Here is a 10,540-nt window from a genome sequence, read left to right as displayed (position 1 = left end):
GGGCCTGCTAGGCCCTGAGTTTGAATCCCAGCACTGTCAAAAGATTATCCTGATGTGAGAAGCCCATAGATCCATCTGTTTTCCTGTCTTGAGAAAGACCTGGGTGTCAGGGAGGAAGGAGATTACTACATAGGCAACCCTATACCCAAGGGAATGGGTTGCCATCCATGTCAGCACAGTTATATCTGTCAGCATAATCAATAAAATACACATTGCATCCATGAATAAGACACAAAATAATGTCACCCATCCATGTATGATAATATAGATCCTGTATTTAAATTATGAATTCATGACTATATTGATCCCCGCTTCCAGTGCTCAGTCTCAGGACCTGGGTACATCCTAGCTCTGTAGTGGCTCACAGGCTGGTGTGCTCAAATTGACCCATTCACCAATTGGGCCTGCTAGGCCCTGAGTTCAAATCCCAGCACTGCCAAAATCTTCACCCTGATGTGAGAAGCCCATCAATCCCCCTGTTTTCCTGTCCTGTGAAAGTCCTGAGCCTCAGTGAGGATGGCAACTCTATAGCCATGGGAATAATTGTCATCCATGTCAGCACAGATATACCTGTTACCATACTCAATAAAATACACAATACATCCATGAATAACACTCAAAATAAAAAAAAAAGATAACTACATTGAATGCAAGATGCATACCACACCTGTATGTAAATAGAGATCCAGCTTCCCCTTCTCCCACAGTGCAATGGGGTTCCCTAGACCTGAGTTCAAATCCCAGCTCTAGCAGTATAACAGTGTGAGTTCTTAGCTAGAGTGCTTCATTCATAATTTTTTAAATTTTTTTTTGCCAGACCCGGGACTGGAACTCAAGTCATGGCAACTCTGCCTCAGCTCCCATCATCCTAGGCTGCAGCCTCTGGAACCACAGACCTCGGACCGTAGGATCCCGGGTTTGCTGGAGAAAAAAAAAGCTTCGAGGGGGAATAAAAGCAATGGGAAGTTCCACCTGGCACTTTTACATTTATTTTCCTTTGCATGTTGACCATGCTGGGTTCAAACACGGTGGCCTTCAGAGTGAAGGTGACCTGGTGTGGCTGATTGCCTGTATCAGAAGAATCAGAGGCTGACCCAGCAACGTAGGCCCCGAGTTAGATTCCCGGTCAGCCCCCATACATTGAGGGAATGGCAGGAGATCCTGAGATACTCATTTCCAGACCTAGGAAGAGTCATGGAACTCGATGGATCTCATCTTTGAATGAGTAGTTCCTGCTTGATGCGAGTAGGAAATGATAGGCAAGACTCATGGTGTATCGATTATTTTTTAATGAAGAGTTGTTGAAACATGGTCATAATCATCACAGTCATGAAATGGAGGCATTGGGGAAGATCCAAGAATCGTTAGTCACAAGGTAGATTGGATTCCATCACTGGTCGCCATCTCTCCTACTCTATACAAATATGTACTTATTTACATACTACCTTCAGATTTTGAATGGATGACTATTGTGCTCCCCTCTATCCCCCCCACTGAGGGGCTCAATCTCAGGTCCAGGGAACGACCTAGCTCCTTAGTGGCTCACATGCTGGTGTGCTTACCTGGACCCATATTCGCCTATTGGGCCTGCCAGTCCCCCTGTCAGATCCCAGCACTGCCAAAAGATGAATTCTGATGTGAGAAGCCAATCCTTGCAACTGTTTCTCTGTTCTGTGAAAGTCCTGGGTCTCAGCTAGGATGCAGTATGCTATATAGGCAACTCTATATTCATGGGAATCAGTTGCCATCCATGTCAGCACAGTTATAGCTTTCATCATATGTAATAAAATACAAAATACATCCATGACTAAGACACACAATAAAAAGAATAACTACATTGAATGCATGATGCATTCCACATCTCTATGTAAAGAGAGATCCTATGTGTAAAATAGGTGAGCATATGATTTTTGCCAGTGCTAGGGCTTCAGTTCAGGCCCTGGGACTAGGCCTGACCTTGTAGTTTCAAGGATGGTGAGCTTCACCTTCCCCCAGAGTGCAACAAAGTTACCCTGACCTGAGTTGGAATCTCAGAGGTGGCAGAAAAATGGCGAGAATTCTAAGCCAGGGTGTGTTATTATTATTATTATTATTATTATTATTGCCAAGCAAGGGATTTGAACTCAGTTCATGTCAGCTTTGCCTCAGCTTCGATCACCTGAGACTGGCGAGTTCCCATGGGCCCGTAGCCGATCCTGGGATGCTAGGCTCTGAAACTTTGCAGGAAAAAATGGCAGAAAAATGGCAGAAAAATGTCGCAGGATGGATTTTTTACATTTTCTTTTGCACAGTGACCACCCTGGGTCTGAATTACACAGCTGCAAAGGATATTTCACCTTGCATTGATGAAGACTAACAGGCTATCAGGGAAGCCATAGGCCCATGCAGCAACGTAGGCCTTGAGCTTGAATCCTGGCCTTGACACCTACCAGTAGGGGGGATCCCAAGATACTTGTTCCTATGCATGGGAATAACAATGAAATATTAGCAAACTCATGATTGAATTAGAAGTTTCTGCGTGTTTTGGTCTAGTCCAAAATTAGATGCAATGATCAGAGGACAATGATTCATCTTAATGAATGGTTTATTAAGTATGAAAAGAATACTATTCCTTCAATGGTGGCATAATAAATACCTATGAGTTAGTAGGACCGTAGTTGATGTCATTGAATCCTAGGTAGATGTCTCTGGCACTCTGTACAAATATATATTTATTGTTGTTCTACCACCCGTCTATCCATGCATGGCTATTTTGTCCACTCTTGCGGCTTAATCTCAGGGTCTGGAAATGCCCTGGCAGCATCATTGGCTAGAGGTTGCCATGTTGACACACCCATTCAGGCTCTGAATTGGGTCTGCCAGGCACTGAGTTCAGATCCCAGCACTGCCAACAATTGGATCATGGAGTAAGAAGCTGAGTGTGATACCCGTTTCCCTTTTCTCTGAGAGTCCTGGGTGTCACACATAATGGAAAACACATTTTCATATCTAGATACTATGTGATGGGTTGTCATTAATATCATAAATGAAATGTGTGTCATCGCAGTCAATAAAAAATCTCATATCTAAAATATACTTGGAACTCAAAAAATTAAATCCCCCAACAACAAATCCTCAAAAAAACAATTGCCCAATAAATAAGTGGGCAAAAGACCTAAAGAGAAACTTCTCTGAAGAGGAAAGAAGGATGGCCAATAGACACATGAAGAAATGCTCAACCTCCCTAGCCATAGAAGAAATGCAAATCAAAATAACATTGAGATACCACCTCACCCAGTTAGAATGGCTATAATCAAGAACACTAATAACAACAGATGCTGGAGGGGATGTGGACAGAAGGGAACCTTACTGCATTGTTGGTGGGAGTGTAAACTTGTTCAACCACTTTGGAAAGTAGTATGGAGGTTCCTCAAAAGACGCCACATAGAGCCGTCCTATGACCCAGCAATCCCATTTTTGGGCATTTACCCAAATGTTTACAAACAAGACCACACTAAAGCTACCAGCACGACTATGTTTATTGCAGCACTATTTACTATAGCTAAGATATGGAACCAACCCAGATGCCCCTCAGTAGATGAATGGATCAAGAAAATGTGGTATATATACACAATGGAATTCTATGCCTGCATTAGAAAGAATGACATTGCTCCTTTATTAGCAAATGGAAAGACTTAGAAAAAATTATATTAAGTGAAGTAAGCCAGGCCCAAAGAAACATAGGTCTCATGGTTTCCCTTATTTGCAATATCTAGTATATGTCTGAGTCAAGCAGAAAAGGTCAGATAAGGTGATGTTAGGGAAATGAACCCTAAGATATGTGCTCAAATGTTTTTTTTTCTTTCATGTGATTGTTTCTGACACATTTATAAAATTATTTCTTTGTTGCTTTGAATGACCCTCCCCCACAGTATAAGCCCTGCTTTCACTGTATTTGATGTCGATATAATTTGTGGAGGGTAAGGGGAAAAACAATTCATTTTAATAGGGATACAGGTGGACTCATTGCAACAATGAGATGTAAAAGTCGTTAAGTCGAAAACGAACTTTACAACTTTGGTGTGGGATGGCAGGGGGAGGTGGGGAGGATTGGGTGGGGGCGTAGGGAAGGATGGGAAGGGATGGGAAGAGGAAACAAAGGAGGAGGCTACAATGCTTGATAAGACATGTACTCATTATCTTGCCCATGTAATTGTAACCCCTCTGTACAATATTTTCATAATACTAAAATGGAAAATAAATGAAGAAAACAAAAATACAATAAATAAACACAACAAACAGGACATGGACTGAACATTTATACATAAGTACAAATCATACCTTTACAATGTATATAAATAGAATGTTTCCAGGGCTGGGACTTGAACTCAGGCCTAGGGACCAGGCCTTACTTTCTTGGCTTCAAGCATGTTGAGCTTCCCCTTCATCCACAGTGCTTCAGAGTTACCCAGGTCTTAAGTTCAAATTCAAAGGTAGGAAAAACTGCATTAATTGCAAGTTTGGGAGCTATTTTTTTTTTTTTTGCTTTTTTTGCCAAGCACGGTCTCAAACTCAGGTCATGGCAACCATGCCTCAGCTTTCATCACCATAGGCTTGGGTGCAGCCGCTGACAACACAGCCTATCATGGGATCCTAGAACTTCAGGCCTTGTGCAAGGGGGCGGGGGAATGCACAGAAAAAAAGTGGCGGGATGGTGTTTTTACATTTTCTTCCTTTGCCCTATGGCCATCTGTGTCTGAGTGATCCGGCTCCAAAGGATACTTCACCTTGCATTGCTGAAGGCTTGCAGGCTATGGGGAAGCCATAATCCCGAACAATGATTAGCCAGGCACCAGTGGCTCTCACGAGTCCTCCCTGATATTTACAAGGCTGTGATAGGAGGATCATGGTCAACATCACCCTAGGCAGGAAAGTCCTTGAGAACCCCTGTCCAACCTCAATGCTAACAAAGCAAAAGTAGAGCTGTGTGGCTCCAGTGGTAGAGGGCTAATCTTGAGCAAGAACAGCTCTTGGACTGGGCCCAGATTCTGAGTTCAAGGTCCAGGACTGGCAACAAACAGACATACACAACAATCTGTGCAGCCATCTGGCTAAAGCAGGTCTCCCTCTTGTCCCCAACTGGATTGGACAGAGTTTCCAGGTAAAGGAGCTGCTGTCTTCTTGACTGTCCATTCTGTCTGCATCCCAGGATTCCAGGCACACCCCCATTCTTTCATGATTCTTTTTGACCAATGGTATACAAGAATAGTGGCCACGCCCACATTCCAGGCTTCCCAGTTACACCTGGATTCCCTCTGTTGGTTGACACCACTACTAGCAGTTGAGCAAGGTAGAGGTGGCTGAGTGGTGAACAAGAGACTCCAGGTGACTTTGAGGTAGAGTAGGAAATGATGTCCTAGTCGGTGAGTGGGAGAATAGAGGATTTCCTAGAGCCTGGGAATGTGGCCAGCCCAACTTTCCCATCCCATTGCTCAGATGTCTGAAACAATAAGAATCAATGAGAGAACTGTGGGCAAGAAACTGCCACAAGAACACCAGCAGTATCCTCCCGACAGACCTGAAACCTTCAAGAAAACAAAGAACACGAAAAAGGGAGGGATCCCCAAGACAAACACCACTGGGGAGGCAGATTGAATGGAGAGTCCGGCCAAAGGTGATGCCGACCTTGGGCCTCCCCTGCCTTTGGACACAGTCACAGCCAGCAGGGTCCAGAGTGTCAAGGGTCCCAATACCACCAAGGATCCACAGAGGTGCTACCTGCATGTGGTGCCCACCCTGGACCACAGAAAAGAAGAAACCAGGCACTCTTTGCCAAGATCCAACTACTGAAGCAGGGAAAGCCAGACCTGCAGGGTCAATGGGAGTAAGAGAGGGAGAAGATAGACCAGATACATGCAGCACCAAAAATGGAGGTAGTGATCCACAAGGCACCCATACAGTGGTTGGTTTCAGCAGAAAGTGATTTATAATGTGCACTGGCCCAAGTGCAGCAGGCCACTGATGACAGAGAAAGGGAGCAGGAAGCTCTCACCAGCTGCCTGCAAGCTACAGAGTGGCGTGTGGCAGGGCTGGAGATAGCGGCTTCTGCGGTCACTGCTGCAAAGGAGGAGACCAAAATGTTCTTCAAACAGCTGAATGATGTGACCCTTCAGATCGAGGAAAAGACCAGAAACTTTGTTGACCTGGAGCAAGTGAACACAGAGTTGCAGGAGAGGGTGGAAGTGCTGTAGATACAGGGGAGCAACATGAAGAAGAGAATATGCAAGTTCCAACAAGCACTGGAGGGTGTGAGGTACTGAAGATGGAGTTGAAAAACCTGGAGAACTACCCTATGACCCAGCAATCCCACTTTTGGGCATTTACCCAAATGTTTACAAACAAGACCACCCTAAAGCTACCATCACAACCATGTTTATTGCTGCATTATTTACCATAGCTAAGATATGGAACCAACCCAGATGCCCTTCAGTAGATGAATGGATCAAGAAAATGTGGTATATATACACAATGGAATTCTATGCCTCCATCAGAAAGAATGACATTGCCCCATTTGTTAGGAAATGGAAAGACTTGGAAAAAATTATATTAAGCAAAGTAAGCCAGGCACAAAGAAACACAGGTCCCATGGTTTCCCTTATTTGCAATATCTAGTATATGTATGTGTCAAGTGGAAAAAGTCAGATAATGTGATTTTAGGAAAATCAATCCTTAGATAGGTATTTTAATGTTTTTTTTCTTTCATGCATGTGTTTCTAACGCATTTATAAGATTATTTCTTTGTTGCTTTGTATGTCCCTCCCCCACAGTATAACCCCTGCTTTCAATATATTTGATGTCAGTATAACTTGTGGAGGAGATGGGGAAAAACAAGTCGTTTAAGGATTCAGGTGGACCTGTTGCAACAATGAGAAGTACAAACTGTCATGTCAAAAATGAGCTTTACAATGTCGGTGGGGGGGAAGCTGGGGAAGGATTGGGTGGGGAGGGAGGGGGGAGGCTGGGAAGGGAGGTGAAGGGTAAACAAAGGAGGAGGCTGCAATGCTTGATAAGAAATGTATGCATTAACTTACCCATGTAATTGTAACCCCTCTGTACAGTCTGTTCACAAATAAAATAAAATTTAAAAAAAAAAAAGAAAAAAAATAGAAAAACCTTCGGAACAACTTCACATCCAGGTCCAGGAAAACCAGTCTCCGTCTTCAGAACATGGAGCAGCAGGAACAAAGGCAGAGTTCGGAGGAGAAAGCCTAGGATCAGCAGGAGATCCCTGAGACCCCACGATGTGCATGTGTGTGGGATGGACAACCAGAGGAAAAGCTGGCCCTGCTGTGGGACGCTCTCCACAGGGTGAGCAGTGAGAAGGAGGAGCTCAACAGCATCCTGGACTCAGAGCTGCAGATGAAGAAACATCTGTGGGAACAGTGGAATTGCTCAGAAAAGAAGATAGAGAAATGGATAGTGGTGGCTGAGAGAGCCAAGCAGCTCTGGAGCAGCAGGAGCAGTCCCTGGGCCAGTGCAGGAGTTCGGAGCCTCCTGTGAATGGCACATTGTCTCCAATGAGCGACTGTGGTCTGAGAAGGAGGACCTGCAGCAGCACTTAGAGAGGCAGACCCAGCTGCTGGAGCAGCTGAAGCAAGTGCAGGGCTCAACAAACTGGAGGGACCAGGTGATGTCCCCGAAGTGGCAGGACACTCTCAAGTGCCTGGAAGCCACCAGATCACAGGAGGAGTGCCTGCAGGTCCAGCTAAGCTTCCTGGCTTACCCTGGGAAGGGGAAGGCACGAGCCCTGGATAAGCAAAAGGTAAGGAGGTGAATTCCCCCCCCCCCCATGTGACCACCTGAGAGGATGGAGATGTTCCCCAGACCAAGAGTGACATGGCTCTGAGAGTGTTCTTGGAGGATGAGATCCACAGGGGGAAACTCCTGACACAAGAATGGCGGGCCAGCTGCAGGTACCCCCTGACCAACCCAGCAGCTCAGTGCCAGACTCAGCTGGAGCCACAGGCCCTCAACCCCATGAGCTGCCAACACAGCATGCGTGGGATTGGGAAGTGAGTCACGAGCATCTGAGAAGAAAATCTGCTTCGTCCATGACCTGCCTGATGAGGTGGACTTCAAGAGTCCAGCAGTTGAGCTCCACCATTGATGCAGCCAGCTGTCAGCACACATCCAAACTATCAAGGAGTCCCTCATGGTGTGTAAAGAGCAGATGTTGGTCCTGAATGAGCTGTGTTGGGAGAAAGCCCAGTGCATGCACTGGCTGTCCCAGGAGAAGATCAAGAAGAGGAGAGTTTTGCGGAGCTGCTGTCACTCCTCACCAGGGAAGGCACAGACAACAGTCTCCAGATGCCAGCACAGGCTGAGCCTCCCACCCTCCTCCCCAACACTGCTTCAGAAGCAACTTGAAAACAGCATGGAGACTGCCAGAGGAGAGGTCAGGGTTCCCGACCCCATAGGGGACTCTCTCAATTAGTATGTCCTGCCCTAGATGCCCCACATCCAGATCCGCCCACAACTCCCAGGCTCAGGGTAGGAGTGCTCCCTCACTTTCTCCTGTAGATTGATGCGGATGATGACTCTCTATGTGACATACTGACTCTCAAAAGCCTTGGCAGCCACCAGAAGTAGGTGACCAAGTGGCTTTCTCTCAGGCCTCCATCTGCCGGGCAACGGGAAGGTTAAACTGGGGGTAGGGTAGGGCAGAGGCTGAAGGGAGTTGGCCCAAACTCAAGGGGCATCTAATGGCCCATTGGTGGCCAGGAAAGAGGTCTATGTTTTGCTTATCACAAAGAATAAATTGTTTTCAAAGCAAACAACAACAACAACAACAAAAAGCCTAAAAACAAAGATTTGTTCTTCCAGCCCTGGGGCTTGGACTCAGGGCCTGGCCACTGTCCCTTAGCTCTTTTTGATCAAGGCTATCCCCTCAACCCCTTCCAGCTTTTTCTGTGTGGAATAGAACCAAGGACTTCAGGCATGCTAGGCGAACACTCTACCACTGAGCCACATTCTCAGCTAGGATGATTTTTCCCCCTCCCAAACCCATATGGCCATTCCTCAGATAAATAGGAAGTAGGGGCTAGGATGAATATGAAGCACAAGTCTGGTTCACCCCGCCCCCTCTTCCCACATCCTGAGTTGAAGTTTCTCTTCTATCATATAGGGATGAGAGAAGGAGAGGGGAGTCCCAAGAGAGTACCAACAACCGTGGCCCCTTGAGTCCCACATCCTACCCCACACAAGTGGTCCTCCAGATTCTGATCTTACCTGACTCAATGTGAAGGCTACACTGTCTCCCCACTACTGAAAGGCTCAGGATGAAATAAAAGTCAGCCCAGGCCTCAGCCCACACCCAAAGTGGAAGCTCCTAGTCCCAGACCTACTTCCACCTCTGACTGCCCCTAGTTAGGCCAGACCCACCACTCACCACTATGTTGGTGGTGATGACCTCATGGATGCATTCCAGGAAGAAGATCTATGGCAAAGAGCAGAAGCAGCATGGTGAGCAGGGCAGAAGGATGTGGGGTGGTTGCTCTGGGATCTTCCTTGGAGCCCTCCCGTCAAGCCAGACCCATGCTGACCCAAAGCAGGGACAAGGCCAGGTGGTGAGACGAGATGGAGAAGCACAAGACTAAAGGAGGTACTGCTTTGTCTTGGAGGACTTGATTAATTCCAATTATAATTAATTCCAATTATATTTGGCCCATGCAAATCTCAAAGACAGCATGCAATGCCTCTCTGTGTTGTTTTTGGCCGTAAGCACTGTCCCTGAGCTCTTTTTCTCAAGGCTGGCACTCTACCACTTGAGCCACAATGCCACTTTTGTTTTCTGATGGTTCATCGATAAGAGTCTCATACACTGTCCTGCCCAGACTCGCTTGCCACCGTGATTCTCCAGATCGCAGCTTCCTGAGTAGCTAGGAAGACAGGCATGAGCCACCTTTTGAAGGCATCTTGGCAAGTCTGTAAAGAAGCTCCTAAGGGCCTGGATAGACCATAACCCAATCAAGGAGCTGGGATGGGGGAAGGTTGACCTTCTAGCCATTCTGTTCCCCCAAAATTGAAGATGCCAGGTGATGTTGTATGCACCAAACACCTGGGCCAGCAGCCACCATGCTTAGTGGGGGAAAAAGTAGAGAATACCCAAAGACTGCAGTGTAGAAATCTCTGATTTTGCATGCATGTGGTGTGTGTGTGTGTGTGTGTGTGTTTGTGTGTGTGTGTGTGTGTGTGTGTGTGTGTGTGTGTGTGTGTGTGAACTCAGGGCCTAGGCTCTATCTCTGAGTTTTCTAGCTCAAAACTAGTGCTGTGCCACTTGAGTCACAGCCCCACTTGCTTTTCGATGGTTAATTGTAGGTAAGAAGAGTCTCAAGGACTTTCCTGTCCAGAGTGGCTTTGAATCATGAATGGGGCCCCAGGGAAGCAAGAGTAAACACAACTCTCAAGTACAATCCCTATGGTGGGCCACTCCTGCCCCCTGGTGGCCACACGCGGAACATGCGGTCCCATGCCATTATCCTCTGGAGTTCAATTTGGGCAA

The sequence above is a fragment of the Dipodomys spectabilis genome, unplaced genomic scaffold, assembly GCF_019054845.1.
Source record: "Dipodomys spectabilis isolate Male_0828 unplaced genomic scaffold, ASM1905484v1 ptg000278l, whole genome shotgun sequence".
Lineage (NCBI taxonomy): Eukaryota > Metazoa > Chordata > Mammalia > Rodentia > Heteromyidae > Dipodomys > Dipodomys spectabilis.
This window is presented reverse-complemented; position numbering follows the sequence as displayed.